At 35.8% G+C, this 27085-nt stretch overlaps 1 pseudogene; it reads left to right on the top strand.

The window, feature by feature from the left end:
* The first annotated feature begins 4562 nt into the window (after positions 1 to 4562).
* Positions 4563 to 14626, top strand: LOC138176478 (small ribosomal subunit protein eS10-like; annotated as a pseudogene).
* The last annotated feature ends 12459 nt before the right edge of the window (positions 14627 to 27085 follow it).

Below are 27085 nucleotides of genomic sequence, written 5' to 3'. Positions count from 1 at the left end.
AATCACTCTGCCTTGGAATCCTCCAGAATCCCACCAGCAGATTAATAGAATCAGCTCTTTGATCACTTCAGGTCCCTTCTTAGACATCTTCATCAGAATTTCATTGCCTACGTAGAGAAATTTAGTTTGCATCACCTAACAAGAGAGACTCTCTACATTCTGACCTTAATTCCTATCGTTCTAACCTTTGTCCTCATTACTCTCCTACTTAAACCACTGGTCCCAGTCAGGATGGTCTTATAACTATTCCCAAACACACCAAGAACTTCTATGCATCTGTCATTTTGATCACTCTTTTCCCTCCTTCTAGGCTACCTTGTCCCACTCCATCTCTATGTGTCAAGAGTTATGTTTTGCTTTCAATTCCTAGTATAAGTTTTGCCTCTTCCATGAGACCTTCCTGATTCAAAGTTTTCTCTGTGTCCTCTGAACACTGAAAACATGGTATAAACCATAAAAACAATAGCTAATGGCTAACATTTGTATAACTCTTTAAGATTTACAAAGCACTTGACCTATATCATTTGATACCCACAATAGCTCTATGAAGTAGGAATAACTATTACTCACATCTTACAAATATACTGCTCTTAAGTCATTCATTATACATCGTATGCATGTCATCTCCCCATAAGCCATAATACAAAGTATTCCTCTCAGTTGATAGCATAGAACTCTGCATAGAATTGAAGTTTGGCAAAAAATGACTGAATGAATGTGGCTTTACAACAACAAAAAAAAATTATTGTATTACCAAGACTTGCTTTCCTGCATTTATTCCCGTTACTAACCTGAACACACTCAGAATTATTCACAAACAGGGGGATATAAGGGACATCTTCTCTAGAGGCATGGTAACAATTGTGGATTGGATTCATGCTGAGTAAATATCTACAGGACTGTAGCACCTATTGTACCAACTGCCAGGAGGAATTTATATAACCCTGATTTACCCTTACATAGTCACATTCTCCCTGGTATACAAAGAAATGTCAAGTCATTCTTTGAAAAGTGTTTTCTTTCTTTGAGATGTGTATCATCTGGGTGCCATCTGTACTTTTATTTTTCAAATTTAAAACTTTTTTTTGTAAAACATTGTTAACATCTACTGTACCTTCTTAAAAGGCTGATAAAAATATTATGGAATCACAAGATGACAAAGTCTCACAGAGGGCTCAAAATATTGGTTCATGACAATCGTTTAGCCCTTCTTCAACTTAGAACTTCATAACTCAAGTGATCCACCAGCCACAGTGTTTGCCATCATCCCCTAACCAAATCTAACTTTTTGAAGGTTAAACAACCCCAGTTCCTTTTGGGCCCCTTTATATGTCACTCTTTCACAATTTTGCCCTCCTCTAGGTATTCTTCAACATATCAACGTCCTTCCTAAAATGTGACACCCACATTTAGACATGTTCTGACCATGTAAGAATATAGCAAAGCTACCAGTTTCTTAGTCCTAAATACTTTGCCTCTTCCAATGCAGGCAAAAAGCCAAATACTGAGGGTTTTAGAGTGAGAGGGGTGGGTAGAACTTGAGGGGGAAAGAAACAGTTGCAAAATGGCCTTGTTGAATCACAGTATTTTAAGGCTTTCAAAGCTTTTTGTATACAGTATCTTATTTGACGTGTTCCCACACACAGCATCTTCCTCGGAAATAACATTAACCAAGGCTCTAAATCCTTTGTTATTCCACAAAAAGGCCCAGTTCAGTGCTCTGTATAAAGTAAATATTCATTAAATATGACTACAATACTTTTTGTAATTCATTGTCTAGCTCTTGTGAAGTACCATTTTACCTGCACCAGATGAGTTAAATGGTTCAAACAAAATATGTTAGAAAGCATAAATGTTGACTATTGATTCAAGGTAAAGTTAAAAATGAGGCAAGTTTTACTAGTATTTCAAATGGATTGAAATCCCCATAGAGTTGTTTGACTGTAATTATCCACATACTTTTTCTACACTGTCCTAAGAAATGGATAATCACTCAACTTAGTCACTCAATTTCCTTTGGATAATGTAGGTCACAGACTAAGCTGGTGTCAATCCAACTTTTTAGTGAGAGGGCTTCATCTTTATTCAATATGCTATCAAAAGAATCAATTCTGAGTCTGCTAATAAATTCACGAATACCACCTATGTTGCACAAAACATGTCAGTGATTTTTTTAAGTCTAAACCAATTGGAAAGAACACATGAATAAAGTATCCATCTTGTAGGTAGAAAACTTTGCTGCAGGGTGATGGAGAGCTCCATCAAGGTGATCCATTTCAAACATTACAGTCTTGTAACACTGGGGAATCACTGAGCAAATGGAGCAAAGGAAATTATGACCCACTGGCCTGAATGGATTTGTGAAGCACAGTAATGGCAGACTAACATCCCTGCTTCTTTGTTTTGGAGAATAATATATTGGATGAATAGGGAAAATGTCAAATTTTAGCTTTCTCTACAGATAAACAAGTAAGTCCAACCAAACAAGAGCCTGATGAAATTCTTCAAATGTTTCAGTGAGAAAATGAGTTATGATGGATAGAGAATTAATTGTGATTGCATACAAGATTGCTTTTTTTTCTTGCTTCATTACACAGACTGAAAGAATTAATAAAGTTCTTTTAGAAATCATCCCAAGATGGGGAGGCCACCTCTGGGCTCAGATACTTAGCACCCACCCAGAAACACCTGGCCATGTAACCTTGAGCAAGTTACTTAACCCCAATTACTTAGGGGTGGCCAGGTGGTTCAGTGAGTAAGAGCCCTGGCCCCAGAGTCGGGAGACCTGGGATCAAATCCGGGCTCTGATACTTAGCACCATACCCAGAAACAACTGGCCATATAACCTTAAGCAAGTTACTTAACCCCAATTGCTTTAAAAAAAAATCATCCCTAGAATAGAAAGTGATTAAAATTCTGAGGTATCTGATTCTCTTTTCTTCCTCAAGCTATTATTTGCCTCAGTTTCTCTTCTTTCTTCCTTCCCTTCAAAGTATTATTCAATTTCCCCCTTTACATCCTGGTCTACTTAATTAACTGAATCACCATCTGTTTAGCATACTATGAGGTGACTGCCAATAAAGTCTTTCCATTTTATTCCAATGGAAATCCATTTGGACATTTTGTTAGATGATTTGAATGTGCTCACATTTTATGGACATGGCTATTATGGGAAGATAAGTGGAATTTAGGGACCATCGTATAGAAACTCCCCTGTTTGGCATTTAAAGCCCTCACAATTAGGCTCTCATGTACCTTTCCCTATTTTTAAATACATTTTTCCCTTTCAAAGACTCTATAGTTCAACCAAGAAGACGTCTTGCTCAAACATATCAGTCCATTGTCCATCTTTATGCCTTTGCTGTGGCTGTTTCCCACGACTGGAATACATCCCTATGGAATACATCCCAACTTGGAAAATTCTTTCTTTTCTTTAATATCCTGCTCAAATTCCAGGGGATAAATAAAGTCTTTACTTTGTTTTACAGCTATTAATGCCCTTCTCCACCATTCCCCATGAAAAATTTACCATCTACTTACTTTGTATCTAATTATATAACTTTAGGAGCATCAAATCACACCACTTTACTTCACCGCAATATATTTATTATGTGGCAGCACATTTCAGTTTTTCACCAGATGAATACTTCCCTAGGTATGACATGAAATATATTTGAATTGACTGAGAAATTTGTTCATACTCTGGGAGCTATATAAAACAATTAACTTAGTTAAATCTGTGATTCCAGTAAACAGCAAGCTAAGAGAGCATTACAGTCAAATGGTTAAGAAGGAACTGTTTGGGAGTAGAGGAGGATGTTTCTGTCTCTTTTGTGAGCAACTGAGGGAGAGAAAGGGAGGGAGAGAAGGGAGGAAGGGATAGAGAGAGAGAAGGAGGGAGGGAAGGAGGGAAGGAGGAAGGCAAGGAAGGCAGGAAGGAAGGAAGGAAGGAAGGAAGGAAGGAAGGAAGGAAGGAAGGAAGGAAGGAAGGAAGGAAGGAAGGAAGGAAGGAAGGAAGGAAAGAAGGAAGGAAGGAAGGAAGGAAGGAAAGAAGGAAGGAAGGAAGGAAGGAAGGAAGGAAGGAAGGAAGGAAGGAAGGAAGGAAGGAAGGAAGGAAGGAAGGAAGGAAGGAAGGAAGGAAGGAAGGAAGGAAGGAGGGAAGGAAGGAAGGAGGGAAGGAAGGAAGGAAGGAAGGAAGGAAGGAAGGAAGGAAGGAAGGAAGGAAGGAAAACAAAATTTATTATAAATAATGGGAATATGTTGAGGACTCCTACAAAATGACTTCTAGGAGCTAAGAGTTATCTTTTCCATATATGTTCTCTAATTTGAATCTGCTTTTTCCCTGGACTCTATATGTACTGGTAGGAAAATATGTCACAGACTTTTCAGTTGTTTTATATTAACTTTTTGTACTATGCCCACTGAGTATACACCCCTTTCTAAAACTTAATTAAATCCAGCTGACTAATATCAACAGATAATCTAGTGGAAATAATAACAATTAGGCTCTTGAACTATAGCATTGGGGGATGGGAGAATCAACAATCCAAACTTTTTAGGTTATGGCAAGGACCCTAAAAGAATATAAGCATTTTTTTGAAGTCCAGCCTTCCAGTGTCAGTGGAGTTCAAAAGGGTAAGTCGGGAGCCTTGCTATATCTATATATGTACATGTAGTTTTCCTCCAATAAAATGTGAAAAAGGTAAGAACACAATAGTTCAGTAAAATGATGACAATGTCTGATGGAATATGAAACATAGTTCCCCACCTCTTCAATTAAAGCAGGTATTTTTTCTCAATTTTTCTTCATGGCCAAGTTTAATATCATAATTACATAATTTTATGTTTGTTTATTGTTCTTTGCAGTTACTATAGATTTTATAGCTATTGTTTTCTTCATTCTGTGTTTTCACTCTGAATAAATTCATATAGTAAGTCTTCCTGTATTTCTCTGAATTCTTCATATTTGTTATTTCTTATATTATAATGATATTCCATTACATTCATGTACCACAGTTTGGTCAACTATTACACAATGGATAAGCAGCCATTTTGCTTCTAGTCCTTGTCTACCACAAAAAAATAATGTTGCCATGAATATTTTTGTATATATTCTTTCTGTCTTTAACCTCTTTTGTGTAATAGAATATTCAAGGCAAAAAGTACAGGCATTTTAGCCTATCTTTCATGAGCACTCAAGTAAGCAACTTGCTAACAATATCCTCCCTACTGGAGAGATGCTGATTCTCTGGAAAGACAATCACCTCTGATGGAATTCTACTGTGCTTTAAGAAATGCTGAGCTGGTTGGTTCTAGAAATAAAAATATGGAAAGACTTGCATGAAGTAATGAAGAGTGAAATAAGCAGACCCAAGAGAATATTGTACACAGTAACAGCAATAATGTTCTAAGAACAACTTGGAATGACTAAGTCATTTTGAGTATTATAAAAACTCAAACCAACTGCAAAGTTCTTATGCAGAAAGATGCTGTTCACATCCAGAGAAAGAACTGATAAATGGAAGTATATATATGACTATATATGCATATATATAAACATACATATATGTGTATATGGCTGTATATATATATACATATATATATATATACATATACACACACACACAGTTTTGTGTCTATTGGAAACCTTCTCTAGGGCAGGGGAGGGGAAAAAATTAAAAAGCATGTAGCAGAGAACAAAAGAAAACTTAAAAGGAAGCACAGAAAAGCAGGGTAGCTTTGAAAATGAGATTTTTATAGTATTTATTATATTGTTTTCAAAAAATAAGGTAAACAGCATGAGATGGAAATTCATGGTTTTATATTGAATCCTCTATTTGTGTTGTGCTATGTACACGGAAATGTTCTTGTTTTTGTCTTTTTGTATTTAAATTTAAAATGAATATGTTTTTTAAAAAGACAATCACCTAAATGACAATACCTAGCGTAAATCTGATCTTGTAGCTTAGCAGCTCTACTTATCAAGCATTTATTCAAAATGAGATTATATGCAAATGAAAAGAAACAATTGTAATCTCAGGGGGTCTCCCCTACAAAGCAAATTCCTCATTTCTTATTATTGCAAAGCATATCAGATTACACACACACACACACACACACACACACACACACACACACACAAACTTGTATGCTACTGAACTCAGGAGATACTCAACTTGGTGAATTAATAAATATGAGATATACCCCAATCCCTGCTCAATCAACAAGCATTTATTTAACATCTACTATGTGCCAGTCACTGTGTAGGCACTAGAAATAGAAAAACAAACAAAAAAAGAAAACAGTCCCTTTCCTGAGTGGAGTCACATTCTTTATTCTGACAATATATATATATATATATATATATATATATGTATATACATATATAAATACAGATAGAATAAATACAAAATAAATACAAGGGAGGAAGGACAGGAAGGGTAGGGATAGGAGTGAGTAGATAGAATCAAGAAAGGCTCCATGTAAACTCCATGTTGAAATTTGAAGAAAATAATGGAGTGGAAAGTCAGTTACCATGCCAAATTTACAAACCTGGACAGAATGAAAGTGGTAATTTTTGAATGGAGTGAAGCATTAGAAGATGAGAGATGTTGTAGTCAAAGAAATGACAAGATCTGGCAACTGACCAGATATGCGGGATGAGAGAAATTGAGGAGTCAAAGATAACACTGAGGTTGCAAACCTGGAAGACTAGAAAACTAATGATAACATCAATATGTTGTTCTTTGGTCATTTCAATCATTTCTGAGTCTGTGACTACATCTTCGAATTTTCTTGGCAAAGATACTAGAATGGTTTACTATTTCCTTCTCCAGCTCATTTTACAGATGAGGAAATGACATAGGAAAGTTAGAAGATAAGTGAATTTTAAGGACAAAATCAATTCTTTTTTGTTCCCACTTTCTGGGCATCAGGTCCTCCATACATTAGAAATTCACACCAAAGAGTCTGGATGGTCTTTCTGCCAAGCCAATAAAGCATCAACACTGGTATTCCTAAAAAGTGAGTCCAGAACAATGTCCTAAGCATTCAGAACCACTGATCTTTCTCCATGACATAACACTTGGAAGATCTATTATTCTGAGTGTTGTTCTCATAGCCTCTTTGGATATGCTGCCCCAGAAAGCTACCTGAGGTTCAAGACACCTAGTATATCAACACCAACGCAAAACGATAGTTTATGAAGTCATAACAAAATATTTTATTTTGGCCAATCAAAGGAAGCTTTCATTGAAACCAAAAGACATTTAATCAAACAGTAAAGCAAAATAAATACCAAGATTCTTCATATTGAAAGGGGCATACATTCAAATGATTTCCCATACTGCCAGGATAGGACGATGATAGGGATGTGCTGGGGTCAGCTCTCTGAGCTAACAGTTACATTTTTAGTATGGGCATGTATATTGACAAAATCAGAAAATACTAGAAATCAGAGCTTGACTTTTTGTTTTGTTGATTGTCTATATTAAAGAATTTTAGAGTTGTCTTAAAATTGAATGAGTTGATTTGTGAACTAATGAGTTCCCCATCACTGAAAATGTCCCATATGGTGCTATATAACCAAAAATAACACAATAGAGATACCTGCAAAAGGTAGGGAATTGGATTGAATCATCTCTAATACCTCTTCTCACTCATTTATTGATTAGAACTGTAGCAGCAAGCACCCCAGCATCCCCAGGGTGGCTGCCAACACAGGTTCTTAGATCTGCTTTTCGAAAAGAAAGCAACTCAAAATGGGTTAACAAGCTCACTTTAATCAATCAAGCATATATTGTTTACCTAGTTCAGGGGGAAAAAGTCAGTACTCTGAATTTCAGAATATACAGAGGTTACAAGCATAAGTTACGAGAACATTTCAGCAGATACATCTATACCTAATCACAGTTACCAGAAAGGGAAGCATCAACATCTGGGTTTTCAAAGCCAGGGCTCTCAACAGCTGCCCAGAGTCTCATCTGGTCAAATCACACAACACTTCTCAAAGTGAGCCCCAAAGCAAAGCCTCCCATCAAGGCTTATATAGCCTTCTCCTGGCTCACAGAATGTAACAACCTTCTTGACCCACTGCCCAATAACAAAATATCTCCTGAAAAACAAGCCTCCCACAACAGGCTCCAGGTGCACTTAAGCCTAGGGGCAGGGAAGATCTTAAAAATTTTCATTCCTATAATAAGAACACATGACAAGATGTTGCTATGTGTTAAGTCCGTACTAATCTAATTCATTTTGTACAAGAAAGTACAATGAAATGATTACCATAAGTCATAATCCCCTAGAGCCATACAGAATAAGTCCATTCAAATATCTGCAAACTCTAGGTGATATTCGTGAAAATGTGCACCACTGGTCACAAGTTAAAGGCAAAGGAGTACCAATGAACCAATAAGAATCTATCCTTGATATTACTAGAAAAACAACTCAAATTTCATACCCTTTAAAACAAGGTTATATGCCAAGAACAACACATTATAAAATGTAAATAGCTGTACTCCCTGGGAAGAATATAAAGGAAACAGCAAGAAATAGACATTCAATGAGTATTTTCTGAGCACCTATGGCTAACAAGGTACTTTGCTAGGTAGGCACTGTGAGGGGAAGAGCAATAAAAAATATGAAAGCACAAATTGAATCAATGTAGTTGGACTTCACCACATATGGACCTGTAAAGATCTACCACTTTCATAAGGTAAGCAGAGGTCTTTTTGGCAGACTCTAGTAGTCATAATTCAAGTAAGCTGAATTGAAACATCTAATTTGTCAATATCACAGTTAAGAATCATACCAATATAGTTGGGAAAAGAAGTTATTAGCAAAATATTTTTGCACCAATTATTTGCATTAAAATTCTCACAAAGAGACAACTGGAACAAATATAAGTAAGAGGCATTCCCCAACAGATTAGTGATAAAATGTTCTAAACGGTTTTCAAAAGAAATAGAAATGAGAAACAAGCACATCAAAAGAAAAGTTACAGGTTACTAATAAGAGAAATTCAAGTTAAAACAACTCTGAGGCTTTCTCTCAGTTCCAGGATGAATGAATAATTGATAAATAATGGAAACAGTTCATTTGGAGGGGTGTGTAAAGACAAGCACAAAAAATAAAATAAACAGTTGGTAGATTTGCTGATTTGACTATTAAGTAAAGCTATTTAGAATTTCATTAAAAGAGTTACTAACCTGTTTATACACTTTGACCTAGAGATCCCATTACAAGACAATTACCTCAAGAAGATTAATGACAGAAAGGAGTTATATATAATGAAATATTTGTAGAAGCACTTTTTGTGGTAATACATAAACTAGAAACAAAATGGGTGCCCAACAATTTAGGAACAGATTAACAATTTGAGATACATGAAAGTAGTAGAATATTATTACATTCTTAGAAACAACAAATGTGAAGAATTCAAGAAATCATGGGCCTACCTGTATGACCTAATGCACAGTGAAGAAAGCAGAGCTAAGAGAACAATATATAAAATGATTAAAATAATATAAGTGATAATGAATGCAACTAATGAAGCAGTCAGATTCTGATCAACTATAATAAGTGAACTCTGGGAATTGATAATGAAGCACACATCCTCATCTCAGTAAATAGATGGGAGATGGGGTATAGAAGAAGTGCTTGCTTTCAATAAATAGTTGAATTAGTTTTTCTAATGTTTTTATTTCTTTTTTCTCACAAGGAAAAGAGGGTGTGGCAAGGGTTAAGGTGATACAAAATCAACACTCTCTAGCATTGTCTATTTTGTGGGAGTCTTCCAAATAAGTAGTATCACTCCTGCCCCTCCATTGCAGTAGAAACCTTCATTAAATATGTCTCTCACTCTTTTAAACAAAATTATCTCTGATTCTTCATTGGATATTAGCCATTTGAATTCCTACTGTTCATCACATAAAGATGCCAAATAGCTACTTGCATTTAGAAGGGAGAATGGCCTTGATGACCATGTTTTACACTGGCCACAAAGAGGCCAACCATTCCTTCCTCAAATTACTACAAGAATAAGTTCAAAGTAAATAAGAGTTTTCTTTTCCCTGACTTTTGGCTACAAATCGCCTGTGTTCCTAGAAGTGGGGTGCCAGATCAGTAAGTCAATTAATTCCCCTATTTTCTAGACACTTTCACAAAGTTCTGGAGACACTGATATGAAAAAGATGGTTCACAATCTAATTGTGGAAGACAACACATGAAAGGGAGATGAAAGGCTGGGGTTGGAAGAATGGTAGTACTCAGACAAGGTGTGATGAGGTCCAGTACAAAAAGGTGCAGACATTTGGGAACTGAAGAAATGGCTTGCATGGGAGTTCTCTTTAAATGGAGATTGTAGAAAGATCTCTGTTCTGCCTTCCAATGAGAAGGGCATAGAGAGCTGAGAGTACCAATGAGGTGTAAGTACCAGGGCTGATTCAATTCTGCAGGATGAATTTTCTCATGATGAGGTTTCTGGAGGCCTGATGGAGTTCACTCCAAATGAGGGCAGCTGGGTAAAGATGAAAGACTTTCCCTTATGAAGATATATTACATACAGATGAATAGACACTTGCCCATTGAAATTTCACTCTACTGCAGTTTCATTCATGCATTCGATTGCATAGAGAAGGGGGATATCTACCAGAACTCTTTTCCAAAAAAAAAAAAAAAGACTGAAACCTCACCTCAATTCTTTCCTTCCTGCTTCTGATATTAGAGCATCCCTCCCCAAGTGAGTAGCTTCTATTGATCTAGAACAGGGATGGGGAACCTGTGGTCTCAGGGTCACATGTGACCTTCTAGGTCCTTGGAGGCAATATTTTGACTGAATTCAAGTTTTACAGAACAAATCCTTTTCCTAAGGGGATTTGTTCTGTGAAATTTGGATTCAGTCAAAGGGCTACACTTGAGGACTTAGAAGGCCATATGCGGCCTCAAGGCTGCAGGTTACCCATCCCTGATCTAGAACCTAATAATGAATCTCAAACTGTTCTTTACTTTTTCTCTTTAAGCATTCAAGCATTAAGTGACAGTCTTGCTTGGCAAGAGACACAACTAAACTAGATCAATGCAATATGATCCAGATAAAGAAGAGGGAAGGACACACAAAAGAAAGGAAAAGGTAGGCTTTTGCAAATCATTTTCTACAACATACCACAGCTTTTCATTTAATACAATTACAATGTGTTTATTGTGTGTTGATTATAGAAAATCATTTGATATTTCGGTAGAAACAGGAAGACAGTTTCCTGGGCAGAGATCGCTATTTAATGGTGGTTGGTTAAGTTTAACTTCTGTGAAACAAAAAATAAATTTGCCCAATTGATAAATGCTTTAGATCAAATGGTTTGTTTTTACCTACTAACAAACCCTTGAAATAAAAGGCTCATTAACTATTGAATAAGTTAAGAGAAGTCAATTCAATAAATTCTATAAGAATTTTAGAGAAGTCTAAATCGTAATTCTTCACTTTGTAACTCAGGGTTCAAGCCTAAATCATGGGTTTAAGACTCTCATCATTGGCTGAAAGGATGATAACTCAGAAGTGTATGCCTGAGTCAATGGCAGAGTTGGTACAAGAGCTTGGGAGAAGAGGGCTTTTCTCACTCCCTGCTTTGAAATATGATACACATAGTGATAGAACTTCTTCAGGGAGAATTCTTAAGAGAAAGGTAATAAACTTTAGAAGGCTCCCCTGGTTTCTTCTTGGGTGAATCAGGGACTCTTACAATGCTAACAGCAAAATAGCATAAAAAAAACCACAAAGACAAAAACATCCTTTTTAGTTCCAGTATTCTCCTAGTGATACTCTTTGGCAGTGAATTATGAATCACTATAACCCTCAAAGATTCAAAATTAAAGGTAACTCCTAGGGCAGTAGAGAGATGCTTAGTGGGTGTGAGTAGAATGTGGCATATTACCAATAATTTATCTTTAAGAAGTGCCACAAAGTATTTCTTCAAGGAAACATGAGCAGAAAAGGGGAAGGAGATAAGTCTGTCATGTATCAAAAGTCAGACATGGATAATACATGGAAAGTTTGAACAAAGCTTTGGCACGCAAAAAATAAAACATGCAGTGTCCTGAAGACCTTTACTTCCTTGATCCTCAAGATCCTCTATGGAAAAATTATAAATAGGCACAGACAAGAATCACACAGGAACAGAAGGCATGGATGGGTAAAAACATGCACTGAAGGAAAAATCACTCCCATGAAGTATCGAATAGGAAGTATCTGTATGCTATTTTCAAATGACTTAAATTTGTTAAGGTACTATACTACTTACCAACCCCACCCATTTGCTTACTTCCCATCTCCCTGGCTCTCTCTCAGTACATGAAGAGTAAGGACTAGGTCATCCCCAGCCTTGGCCTTGGGCATCTTCTTGAACAGCTGTGGCAGGTGCTACTCTAGGGAAAGCCCAGGATAGAAAGGTGTATGCCTAGTTCTTAGCATAATGCCCAGCACAAAGTAAGTGATGGTAGTTGTTGTTCAGTCATTCAATCACATCTGACTGTTCATGATGCCAGGCCCTTCTATCTTCCACTATCTCACAAAGTCCGTCCACACTTGTACTCATTGCTTCCATGACACTATCTCTCCATCTAGTCCTCTGCTGTCCCCTTTTCCTTTTGCCTTCAATCTTTCCCAAAATCAGTCTTTTCCAAGAAGTGTCTTTGCATTATATGGCCATAGTATTTAAACTTCAGCTTTAGTATCTGACCTTCCAGTGATTAGTCTAAATTAATTTCTTTAATTAACTTCTAAAATAATGGCCTCTGAATTGGAAAAGATCAGTTTAATTCCCAATTATAAAGAAGGATAATGCCAAGGAATGTTCAAATTTATTGAACAATTGTACTTATTTCACATGCCAGCAAGATTATGCTTAAGATTCTGCAAACTAACCTTCAGCCATATGTGAAATGAAGAATTATCAGAAAAGCAGGCTAGTTTTCATAGAGGCAGAGGAATTAGAGACCAAATTGCCAATATTCCCTGGAATGTGGAGAAAGCAAGGGAGTTGCAGAAAAACATTTACTTCTGTTTCATTGACTACACTAAAGACTTTGACTGTGTGAACCACAGCAAAATGTGGCAAATCCTCAAAGATAAAAGAGCCAGGTCATCTTACTTCCCTCCTGAGGAACCTGAATGCAGGCCAAGAAGTAAAAATTAGATTAGTTTAAGATTAGAAAAGTAAAATGACATGTCTGTATATTTTCATTTTATTTATTTAACTTATATGTGGAGTACAGAATGTGAAACTCTAGACTGGATGAATACAAAACATAAATTAAGGTTGCTGTGAGAAATATCAACAATCTCAGATATGCAGATTATACTACTCTGATGGTAGAAAGTGAAGCATTAAGAAACCTCTTAATGAGAAAAGAGCATAAAAGCTGGTTTGAAGCTTAATATAAAAAAAATTAAGATCTTGGCAACTGTCCTCATCACTTCCTGGCAAATAAAGGGTGAGGAAATGGAAGCACTGATGGAAGCAGTGATTTTATAATCACTAACTTGCAACCATGAATTTAAAAGACACTTGTTCCTTGGGAGGAAAACTATGTCAAATTTGGACAGCAGACTAAAAAGCAGAGATTTCACATTGCCAACAAAGGTCTATGTAATCAAAGTTTTGTTTTTTCTAGTAGTAATATGTGGCTGTGAGAGTTGGGCTATAATGAAAGCTGAGACACGGAATCAATGATTTCAAATTGTGGTGCTAGAGAAGACTTTTGAGAGTCTCTGGGACAGCAAGAAGATCAAATCAGTCAATACTTAAAGAAATTAATTTAGACTACTCACTGGAAGGTCAGATAATGAAGCTGAAGCTTAAATACTTCTTGGAAAAGATTGATTTGGGGAAAGATTGAAAGCAAAAGGAAAAGGGGACAGCAGAGGATAAGATGGAGAGATAGTATCATGGAAGCAATGAGCACAAGCTTGGATGGACTTGGGAAGATAGTGGAGGATAGAAGGGTCTGGCATGCTACCTTCCATGGGGTCATAAAGAGTCAGACATGTTTGAATGACTGAATAACAACAGCAACCATCACTTACTAAGTGCTGGGAACTGTGGTAAGAACTAGGCATATACCTTTCTTTCCTGGGTTCCTTCCACAGTCACCGAGTATTGATGCCCAAGAAGAATCAAATAGCCATCTATGAACTTCCTTTTAAGAAGGGAGTAATGGTAACCAAGAAGGATGTCCACATGACAAAACACTCTGAGCTGGCAGACAAGAATGTGCCCAATCTCCATGTCATAAAGGCCATGCAGTCTCTAAAGTCTCATAGCTATGTTAAGGAGCAGTTCACAGGGAGACATTTTTACTGGCATCTCAACAATGGGGACATTCAGTACCTTCTGGATTGCCTTCACCTGCCCCCTGAGATTGTGCCTGCCACACTCTGCGGAAGTCCTCCTGAGACAAGAAGACCAAGGCCTAAAGGTCGCAGCTTACTTGGGGTGAAGCTGACAAAGACACATACAGATGAAATGCTGATCCCCCTGGTGCTGACAAGCAGGCTGAGGCTGGGGCCAGGTCAGCAACAGAATTCCATTTTAGAAGTAGATTTGGTTGTGGATGTGGTCAACCTACTCAATAAAAACTGTAGAGATATGTTTCATATTGAATAAAATTTGGGTGGAAAAAAAAAAACAATAAAAACCTAAGCATACAAATTGGAAAAAGCAAAACTGGAACTGCTCTCAAGGAATTTACATAATAGGAATGTAACACATCAGGAGAAACGAAAAGAGGAGAAGGGGAATGAAAAGCATGCAGAGAATGACAAGAAGGCCTAGGGCTCAGCAAGAGGAGACAAAAAGCTCACTTCTCAGAGTAAAGGGAGCTTAAAGGTGGAGTCAAAATTTCCAAGGTGTACAAAGAGTCAAAGAAGAGAGATAAATGAAAAAAAAAAAAAAAAAAGGAAAAATCTCTACCCTCCAGGAGTTTACATTTTGTCAAAGGAAACAAAATGTACATAACTCATTATAAACAAAATATGATGATAAGGTAGAGTCTAGACCTGTACTTTAATTGATATAGGGAACTCCCATAGAGGTAAAATAAATAAAAGGTGATTTGGAGGGTTAAGTTAGGCACTAGCCAAGGGGAAGGAGGCAGTCAGGCAAGGCCTCATATCAGAAGTAGTATTTGAGTTTTGAAGGAAGCTGGAGGTTGTAAAAAGTGGAGGGGATGAGGGAATACATCCTAGGCATGAGGGAAGCTGGTGCAAAGGCACCAAGATGGGGGAAAGGATGCAATGTGTGAAGAACAGCAAGGATGTCATTTTAGCTAAACCAGAAAAGTTCATGAACGGGTAAGAGGTAAAAGGCAGTTCAGAGAGATAAAGAAGATCTGTAACTTAGAGTAGTGATCATGAAATATAAATCAAATAAAGGCCTGAGGCAGGAGTCATGTCCTGAGACCAGAAGAATAGTTCAGCAATAAAGCATTTATGAGCCCTAAGGGTCAGGCAGTCAGAACAGTCTGAAGACTAGCTAGAATTCAAAGAAACCAGGTATTCAACAAAGTGTCATCTTAAACCAAAAATGCATACACAATCTGTCATACTCAATGAAATGAGTCTGTTTGCATACTTTTAAGCCTAGGTATATTAGGCTGTGTTCTCTTTTCTTTGAAGGATGTTTAATTACAGTTACTGGATGACAACTGCATTTCTTGCACTGGAAAACACACACACACACATACATACATCTATAGACAGAGGTAGAGCTCACACACACACACACACACCACACACACACACACACACACACACACACACATCTATAGACAGAGGTAGAGCTTAAGGATAATTCCTAAAGCAGGTATGGCTTAGTAGGGTCCATCTACCACTCTCTGCCACTGGAGAAGGGGAAGCAAATATGAACTCAACGCAACCTGAGTTGAGCTATATAGAAATCCTCATTGCTGCAGCTTGAGAAAGAGATTAACCAACCTTTACTCTCAATTCCACCAATCTGAAATTCATTGTGGTTAATGAATATAATAGAATATCATGGAAGATTATGGTGTTGTAAAAATGACAAATATATGAATCCAAAGAAACATGGGAGGATTTATATGAAATGATGCAAAGAGAATCAAGCAGAATAAGGAAAACAATATGCACAATGCAAATTACAAGTTAAATGAAAAGAAAAAAACAATTGAAACTGAATGCCGCAAAACATATTTACCAAATGTGACCCTGAATAAGAGATATGTGGAGGTTAAAGATTAAGAATGAAAAACAGTACATATTGTTAGATTTTTTTCAATATGTTGAGTAGGGCTAAATATTTTTTCCATTTTTAAAATTTTTGCCATAAAGGATTTCTCTCTGAGAGCAGAAGAGTAAAAGGAAGGAATACATTAGGAAATGTAGGTGATATAAAAAAGGCTTGGAATAAAAATGTATTTCAAACAAAATTTAACCTTTAAATTTTGGCACAACATTCCAGTCTGTTGAATTATGTTTGTATCTCGATTCTATCATCCATTTTGTTTTCTACCTTTATATCTTTATTATTAATTAACTGAAAAAAAGTTTAAAATTCATATTGGAATAAGCAACAGACATACTGAAGACCTCAGAGCTCTCTTATATCTTGAAAAGACCAGTGGGGCAAGCTTCAAGGAAAATCATCTCCCTGAGAGACAAAAGAAAATTTCCCTGATCTCCCTTCAAATCAAAAGAGACTATGGCCAGAAATATCCTCACTGACAATTCTGTTTCCCTGTGGCTCTTCAAGAATCTGGAGCTAGGGAAATAGACAAACACTATGGGATATTTTAGGGCCACACAATCAATCATCTTCCCACTACCCCTGTGGTAGAGGAAAATATGGGAAGGGTAGAATTTGGCTAATGTGCTTGTGTGCTTGCTTTGCCCTGCAATGAACATTGCTACTCCTTCTAGCAATTGGGCAATATGAAGATGGATGATGTATAAATGTTATTTGATGTTTATATGACTTAAGGGTTACTTAGAAATCATCACAGTCTGAACTATGGGACAAAGCCAGAATCCCAAGGAGTACTCCTTCCCTGCTCTCTCCTTCCCTGACCACATGTGGAATTCTCAGTGGTTCCCCTTCTCTTCTGAACATTTTATCATTTTCCCAAGCTACCAAAAAATGAAAAGACAAACTATCCATCCCTGAGCTATCAATTTGATCTTTCTAAAGTACAGGTATAACAATATCACACACATACCCAACCCTTTTCAATAAAAGCTCATTGTTCCCTATAACCTCTTACTTCAAAAAAAGATGATTTCCCAACTCTCTGCATGGGTTGTCTCCCATATCTCAAATTCTTTCCTTCTATATCTCCATCTCCTTGCTGCCTTCACCTAAAATCCTGCCTTTCTCAGTCCCCCTTAATAGACAGATAAACACAGACACACATACATGTGCACATGCACACATATACATATATAATATATGTGTGTATGCACATATATATACACATACACACAGAGATCATTTGTATATAGTTATTTACATGTCTTCCATATTAGATCATGAGCTCCTTGAAAGCAGACATTTTCTTGTCGTTGTTGTCTTTGTATTGCCGGCACTTAGCACAATAACATGATATGTTGAAAAATATCCTTACTCTCTTTTTCAGCCCTCCAACTCTTGTTGGCTTCTGTGGCACAAGAATAGGTTTCATATATGTGATACTTCCCTACATATTTTATGCAAGTAACCCGCAAAAAAAGTCAACTTTTCATTTCTTTAGTCCTTTTTATCCCTTTTGTCTAGTTTTGTTTTGTTTTTCCCCTTAAAGGCCTTGCATTTCTTTAGGCAGAAGTTGCCAATTCAATTGTTTTATTTGCCTTTCATTTAATGATATTGAAGCTGATATAGGTTCACTTTTATCATGACTTAATCTTGGGCAGTTGACAAAAATGTGACCTTCACCTCCAAGATTACACAGCATAATGGTCAACATTTTTTTCACCAATGATCATTAGAGATATTGGTCTTTGGTGTTTTTCTTTGCTTTATTTTTTTCTCTGTTTAGGTATCAGGATTTATTTGTTTTGCAGATAGAGTTTTATAGGGTGCCTTTTTTTCTTTATTTTTGCAAAAAAATATATAGTTAGTTGAATACAAGATTAGCAAAAAGGCTACACACTACAACAACTGATTCAAAATATCAGTTGCTGTGCTTACACAGAGTTTATACCAGGAATGTGAGATTATTTTAACAATAAGAAAACCATAGAAGACCTGTATGTACACAAATATTTTTAGCAGCTCTTTTTATAGTGGCAAAGAACTGGAAATCAAGGGGATGCCCATCACTTGGTGAATGGCTAAACAAGTTGTGGTATATGAATGTAATAGAATATTATTGTGCTATAAGAAACGAGGAGCCAACAGACTTCATAACTTTTACTAGGAGGGACTTATACAAACTGATGCTGAGTGAGAAGAGCAGAAGCAGGAGAAATCTGTACACAATTACAGACACAACATATGTATAACGACCAACTTTGATAGAATGGACTCTTCTGAGCAATGCAAGCCTATAAGACAACTCCATAAGACTCATGATGGAAAAAGATGTCTACAATCTGAGAAAGAAATAGAGACAACAGGATCTGGATGCAGACTGAAGCAAAATACCTGCTCTCTTTCTTTTTCTTGCTTGTCTTTGCTTCCTCTTTCCCATTGTTCATCCCACCGGTTACAATCCTAATGTCTAATGTGAAAGTATTTGCAGATCCTATACTTGATTACATGCCACCATTGAGGGAGAAGGAGGAAGGGAGGGGGAGAAAATTTGAAACTCAAGGGAATGTGGAACTGAATCTTGTAAACTAAAAGTAAACAAACAAATTAATAAAGATTTTTATCAAAAAGAAAAGAAAACTATAAGAATAGTTGACAATATTAATTTAAAAAAACAATAAAAATCACACGACTATATCAATAGATACAGAAAACTGTTGGACAAAATATCACTTATGCTTAAAAAACAATGTTGAAATATAACATTTCACATGGAATTAAAATGAGGTGTTTATTTTATTTATTTATTATATATATAGATTAGATTAGATGAACTTTAAAAAAAGCAGAAGTAGACATCATGATCTCAAACAAGGCAACAATAAAAATACAAATGGTTAAAGAGGAAAACAAGGAAGCTACATTACACTTGAAGGCAATGAAAAAGTAATAATTATGCATACCCACATTTGTCAAATGACATAACATCTAAATAATTAAAGGAAAAGTTAATTGACTTATAGGGACAAATAGACAGCAAAACTATAGTAGTTGAGTACCTCAATGTGCCATTTCAGACCTGGACAAAAACATAAACAAGAAAGAAGTAAAAGACCTTAGTAAAACTTTAGATAAATTACATATGATAGATTGATAATGATTACTGTTCTAATTATTAATGTAGACAGTTCTACACATATTTCATACACTTTTACAAAAATTATCCATATTCTATAAGGATAGAAATTTTACAAAGAAATGCAGAAAGGTAGAGATATTAAACATAGCTTTTACTGATCAAAATGACCAAAATTACAGAAAATAAAGGACCTTAGGAATAAAATATTCATAGTTAAATGGAGACTAATTTAATCCTTAGGGAATTCTTGAGCAACTCATGGGAATGACAGATAATTTCACCAAAGACAATGACAAAAATGAATCCCATCAAATATTGGAGATGTAGTCAAAGCAGTCCTTAGGAAAAAATTACCTCTTTTAATACTTTCATTAAGAAAAAAATCAGTCAAAAACAATGAATCATTAAATCAGTTGTAAAATTAAAATAATTAGAAAAATAATGAGTTATACCTCAAAAAAAAAACAATAAAAACTTCTTGGAAAAAGGTAGAAATGAAGAAAATTGGGGAAAAAAATCTGACTGAATTTTTAAGTAAATTTGAGGTTTCAATTTAAAAAAATACACAGGGGTGTCTAGGTGGCGCAGTGAGTAGAGCACTGGCCCTGGAGTCAGGAGGACCTGAGTTCAAATCCTGCCTCAGACACTTAACACTTACTAGCCATGTGACCCTGGGCAAGTCACTTAACCCCAATTGCCCTCCAAAAAAAAAAAAGCAAAAAAAAATATGCAAACCATGAACTTATTTGGTTGGGGAAAAAAAAATCCAAATTACCAAACTAAAAAGTGAGAAATCCCAACATATGAAGAAGAAACTCATTTTTAGAAACTTTGGACTAGTAGATATTGACAAAATAAATAAACAATGAAATATATGAATACTTACAAAAGCACAAAATATCTAGATTAAAATAATAATAGAGAAATCAATCAATCCCATCTGAGAAAAAGAAGTTGATCAAGATATAAACAAACTCTTGAGGAAAGAAAAACCCCAAGCCCAGATGTATTTACAAATTAATTCCATCAGAAATTCAGAAAACTATCTACAAATACTAAGCATTTGCAAAAATAAGGGAAAAAGTATTCTACAGACACATTCTCTGAAATAATTTTGGTCCTAATAAATGAACTGAGGAAAGAAGAAGAAAGAACTATAAACCAATATCTTTAATTAATAATGAAAGAGAATACTAGCAAAATATTAGAAAGAATTGATTCTATAACTAACTTGGATTTATACCTGGACTTCAGGGTTGGGTTGGTTAAATATTAGGAAAACTATAAACATATTAATATAACAAAAATCATGTATTATATGGATAAATTCTGATAAATATTTTGACCAAAATACAACAATTATTTTAAAAAATTAAAATGCTAAAGAATTAAATGGAACTTTTTATAATAAAATTAATATTATCTATCTAAAACACAGAGTTCTTTTCAGTATAGTAAGATGATATCCTAAAATGATTTTTCAGTCAAATTTCTCTTATTTTTTTCATTAGTTCTTGTTGAATAAAAATGTTTTCCCTAGTATTTTGTGTTCTTTGGTATAATAAATAATATATGCTTTCATAAGAGTTTCTTCTAACCTATTCAACAGGGTTCCTTTTTTAAAAATTTTAACTACATCTGATGATAATGATAGTTGCTATCATAATATGATTGGAGATTGGTAATCCCTAATCCTCTTTATTCCTATTCCTTCATTATTTCCTTATATTTACATACTCATTACTTTCCCTCCCACTCCTAATGAATTTTCTTATTATTTTGTATAATTTGTCATTCTGTTGATAGAATGTTATCTGTAGATTAAATTGTTTGGAAACTTTATTTTATTGGGACCTAGTTATAAACATTAAATATTTTCCCATGTATTTAAGTTTTCCTTTGCTGTGAAAATTTCTTTGTATTTCTTGGTAGATCAACTTCAAGATGTATAATTAGATATTTGGTTGACTTAGTAGTATTTTTTTTCTTAAAGGGCATTTTTATTTGTTTATTTTCTTCATGTTTATTATTATTACTATGCTAAAAAGTTGTGCTTTTCTTTCTTAGATATGTTTTGTATCCTGCTTTTTTGCTGAAGTAATTAATTGATTTGATTTTTTGGTTGGTTCCCTTCTATGCAAATAGCAATATAGTCTTCAAATAGATATAATTTGGCTTTCTCATTACCAGAACTTATTTCCTTACCTTCTCTTTCTGCTATAGATAGAATTAGTAGTAATATAATAAATGTAGTACCTTGAAGTTATTAGGGTTCTGAAGGGATATTTGCCTCTTTTCTCCTATTATAATTTAAGCACTTCATCGTCACTTATCTCTTTCAAATGTTCAAATACATTTACCTTTCTAGGTTTCTCTTGACTCTTCTGTTTTCATTTCAAAGTTCCTACTCAATGGGGCAGCTAGGTGGCGCAGTGAGTAGAGAGCTGGCCCTGGAGTCAGAGGACCTGAGTTCGGATGTGGCCTCAGACACTTACACACACACACACACACACACACACACACACACACACACACACACACACACACAAAACTAGCCATGTGACCCTGGCCAAGTTACTTAACCCCAATTGCCCTCCAAATAAAAAAAAAAGAAAAAAAAAACCAACAAAGTTCCTACTCAAGTCTTTTCATGAGGACTGCTTGAAAGTTCTTATATATATATATATATATAATAGGATTATATACTCAGTCTAGCAGGGTCAGTTATTTTTAGTAGTTTTTTTTTCTTTTTTTCCTTTTGGAATATAGCATTCCAACATTTTCTCTTCTTTAGAGGAGTAGGTATTAGATTTTATCTGATACTACAGCCCCTTGATACTTAAACTCTATATTCCTAATCACTAGTATCTATCCACAGAACACAGGAGTTGGGGAGCCAGAGTGAATCCTATATATAGGTGAATCCTGTATTGGAAATCTCTTTGGAGGGATGTCACAGGCTTCTATTTCTTTTGGGTCTTTCCCATTGGAGTGTTAATACAGGCTTTTGGCCTTTTTTCTGGTGGTTATGCTGCCTTCTCTGAAAAGATCCTTTTTCCAGTGTCTATAACTCTTAGTTGTCTTTTAGAATAGCCCTGGGCTTCATGAATAAGTTTAATAACATTTCTCTTTGGAATTTTTGGTCATTGGTCAATTTGATGCCCATTTTAGATGATAAATGCTGGGGTAAAAATGGGAGATCTCAGCTTCTCTGTGACTTTTCACATAACACCCTTTACCAGAAGTCTCAAAAATATTTTTAGTCTATTTATATATTTATGTTGCAGATTTCAAAGAGTAAGCTCTTTGAAGGCAGAAAAGCAAACTATTTCTTCTGTACAACCCAAAGTCACTGATCTGCAGATAAAATGGAGACACTATGCTAACTGTCTGGCCTACATTTTAATTTGGCTCTGAGAGCCCAACCCTAGTGTGTTCTTTTCACCCCCTGGACAGTTTCACCCTCTGAATCTTCATGAAAAGTGATATGATAGTTCTCTAAAAATAGATTACCCTCTCTAAAATTATCCTAGGAGGATCTGTACCTAATAATACCCCATACTAGAAGGGTTTGTAGCTTTGAATAATATTTTTGTATAGGTTTATTTAAGTCCATCACCAAATAGAATTCATGGAATGACTCACATATCTATTGTTGTGATCTCAGCCCTTGGGTTCTGAGACATTTTTTTTTCCCTGGGACAAGGCAAAGTAAATCCTACATGGTGGTTAGTCATATATATTTTGCCCCTGGCAAACAACCAAAATGAGTGTGTGCAATTCAAATGACCTAAAAACAAAATCCCTTAGACTTAGAAGATTTTTTTTATGACCTTCTGGTCAACAATTACACCCTGGCATTTCTCTCAGTAACAGATGATTTTCCCAAGTTGGTATGTTTTCATATGAAGCAAATCTTTAAGTAATCTGCCATACATCCTAAACAAAGTATTGCCTTCTTTCCACCTACTGAAGCCCCCTCAGCACTCCAGGACAGGAGTCATGCAATGCATTTTGCATTAGCTCAGTAACAAATGTGTTAGAATTCAAGGAACTATGCTCATTAGCTTTTTCAGGAGCTAAGGAATGAGAGTTGGAAAGGTATGAGTTGGGGGGGATATTCTCTGTGAAGAAGTAGCAATTTGCCAAGCAGACAAAAAGACTGGTGGTGGAGGGGGTGGGTGGTGGGTGGTGGGGAGATTGGACTAGAGAAAGTTGTTTGAGTTAATGAACCACTCTGAACCAGTCTGACAGAAAAGAAAGTGGGGGGGGGGGGGGCAGGCACATAGAATTCCTTCCACAGAGGAACTTTCTGGAAGAAAAAATGCTATTTGTAGGGCTCGATGGACTGTGTTCATTTGAACTTGCCGTTGCCTAGCATCTATGTCTGAAGGGAAAGGTCCAAAGGTCTTGTGAGTGGGAACCAGGCCATCCTGACAGATGGACCCAAGTGCAGGTCATCAGCATGCGAATTAAGTTTAGAGGGGACCCAGGTCACAGCCAAGAATTCCAAAGCAGCTGTCCATCCTGAGAAGAGGTGATTCCGCTTTAATAAGAGCCTCGACACAACTAATTCAGGTCTCTGTAAGGCTGTTTTTCTCTCTTAAATCATATACCCACAAACACACACATTCACACTCTTATTTTCTTCTTTCATTTTTACTTTGAGCTTTAGCAATTGTCAATAAACACAAATATTTCAAGATACTAAAAAGAGGGAAGAAGATTATATAGGAAATTATAACTTCGAATAATCAATATCAATCAATTCAAAGAATATTATGCAAATGTTCTTTAAGTCACTGGTTTACACACATACACACACACACACACATTCATTAAGCATATACTATGTGCCAAGCACTGTTCTAAATCCTCAGAATACAAATATAAGCAAAAAGAAAACATGATCCTTCACCTCAAGGAGTTTATATTCTGTTCTAATGGGGAAGATATTAGAAAAAAGGAACCTGAAAGGAGATAGGAAAGAAGATATGAAATCACCACAGGGTGTAATATTAATGGGATATAAGATTTTCCCACTTAATAGGCCTCACGGGGAGCCCATTAAGTGAAGCTTGATTAGGGGAGGCTTGTTTTTCAGGAAGGTCCACATATTTTGCTACTTTGTAATTAGGCAGTGGGTCATGAGGGACGATTGCCTCTGACCCTGAGGAAGTGTATATATACTCTGAAGCTAGCATTTTGCTTTGGGGCTTATTCATTGGAAGAGTGTTCTTGTGATGTGACCAGATGAGACTCTGAGTAGCCATTAAAAAACCCCCCAGCTTTGAAAAAAAAAAGATTTTGGAACTTCTCTCTGTGGTAACCATGTATGTATTGCCTTGGTCAAACAGTTGGATCTGTCTGTTGATATGTACTAATTTCTCTGACATTTGGAAGCCCTGTATGTTGGTCTTTATTTCTCTGCTTGTATTTTTTCTATTTTCTTTGTTTGGCTTTTCTCTGAAATTCAGGGTGATGACTTTTCCCCTGAACTAATGAATGCAAATAAAAGAAGATTATTGACACCTTTTTGAGCAATCTTTCCTGGTAAATCAAATAAAAGAACCTGCACTAGAGGTCATCCTGCATATGCCAATGTGTTTGCTGCTACAGGGGGCCCTGGTAGAGAAAGTCCAGAGAGTTAGAAGTGCAACCAGGAGAATAATGAAGAAATATAAAATTCAACAAGATAGTTACAAAAATTTGTTCTATGTGTTTTAAGAAATATTTTATTAATGTTCTTTTTTTTGCAAGCTTATCACTCACTACCCCTTAGCTTGCTTGCTCCCCACACCATCCCTTGAAAGAAATATGTGTAGTTAAACAAGAGATCCATGTTGATCACGCCTGAGAATTCATGTCTGTTTCTGTATGCCTAGTTGATCATGCCATGAGGTGAGAGTCATTTACTTATTTTGGTTAGAGTTCTTGGGCCTTTTAGAGGTTTTTCTTCCCTCTTCATATTATTAATGTAATCATCTGTAATGTTCTCCTGGTTCTGATCATTTCATTCAGCTTCAGTTTACGTAAGTATTTCCATATTTCTCTAAGTCCATCATATTCGAAATCTGTTATGGTACAATAAAAGTCCATTGTATTCATGTGTAAGCCATTCCCTAGATGATTTCTTTATCATTCTTTGCTGCAATGAAAGCAGCTGCTCTATATTTTTAATTTTGTGGTTTTTAAGATATTACTCCAAGGAAATATGCAAAAGTTGAAATATTTAAAAAACATATTTCAGTTACTGTTGGAGACATTGGAGCAGCTGCTGGTATGAGGAAGTCAAGTGTTTCAAGGACCATTCAAGCCCACAATAAAATAGGATCAATTCTACTGAAATAAAGAAACGAAACTATGGTTAAGTATTAAAAACAACTCCAAGATTTAACAAACTGCTATTGAAAGAAAAGCTTAATTAATCCTCAGAAAACAAAGACCTTCAGAAGAATGTGACAGCTGGAGGGATTGTTATTTATTCCTCTGCAGTGGGGTGTAAGTTTCTCAAATTTGGAAAAACTACATGAAAACCAGTTTTTAAAATAGCTGATAACTGTTGCTAAGAAGAAGAAAAAAATTCTGCCCTTGCAACAGCCAACACAATACAAATAATGAAATACTTAACATTGAGGAAAGAACATTTTTACTGATCAAACTCACTTTCCTCACTCAAGGCTATACCAAGTCTTAAATCAAGGTGAACTATAGAACAGATTAGTACATGCTCTTGCTGTATTCTTTGCTTTGATATCAATAAATTATAGTTAGGCAAATTCCTTCAAGCATAAACTGTATTCCTCTCTCCCTTGAATCTACTGGCAGACCATTCAAATTATTTGATGTATTTTAGCTCTGTGGTATACAAGGCAATTTAATAAAAAAAAAAAACTGAGATGTAAAATCAGGAAGCCATAGATTTGAGTACTGAATCTGCTGTTTGCCAGTAGTGTGAGTCTGGGCTGGTCACTCTACATCTCTGAGACTCAATTTCATTATCTGTAAAATGAGTATAAAAAAGTTATACCACCTATTTTATAGAGTTTGTATAGCAAAGAACTTTGTAGACCTGAAAGTATAATGTGGGTTATTTGCAGATTTGCTAAGCATGCCTTTTATGTCTTCCTTAAGTCTAGTTATGTGAGCAAGTCACTCCAAAAAGGTTTTAGAGCACAAAGCAACTCTCTAAGATCCTACATTGTGAAGAAGTTGGTGATCTGCATTAGTAGAGGCAGTTAAGTGGCAATGAATAGGGTGCCCAACTTGAAATAAGGTACATCTGAGTTCAAATGTGGCCTTAGATATGTAACATCTCTGTGACTTAAGGCAAATAGCTCAGTTTCTCTATGCCTCAGTTCCCTAAAATGTAAAAGGAATAATATATTAATATGTATGGAATAATAATAGCCCCTATCTAATAGTGGTTGAGTCTTACATTTAAATAATATATGTAAAGTGCTAGCTATCAAGTAGAAGAGAATTCCCTACACTAAGGAAATCACAGGGTCAAACTAAAATCAAAAAAGTTAGTTCTTACCACAATCCTACAGTGATTAGTAAGGTGAGAGGGAAGGTTAAACATCTGAGATCCCTGATGTTTCCTTTTAGGAAGGTAGGAAGGGAGGAAGGGAGGAAGGAAGGAAGGAAGGGAGGAAGGAAGGAAGGAAGG

This window comes from Petaurus breviceps, unplaced genomic scaffold (genome assembly GCF_028583685.1).
Source record: "Petaurus breviceps papuanus isolate PSGF00001 unplaced genomic scaffold, PetGlider_PUasm1.0 89609, whole genome shotgun sequence".
Lineage (NCBI taxonomy): Eukaryota > Metazoa > Chordata > Mammalia > Diprotodontia > Petauridae > Petaurus > Petaurus breviceps.
The sequence above is the reverse complement of the archived record's forward strand: the minus strand, read 5'-3'. Positions and strand labels throughout refer to the sequence as shown.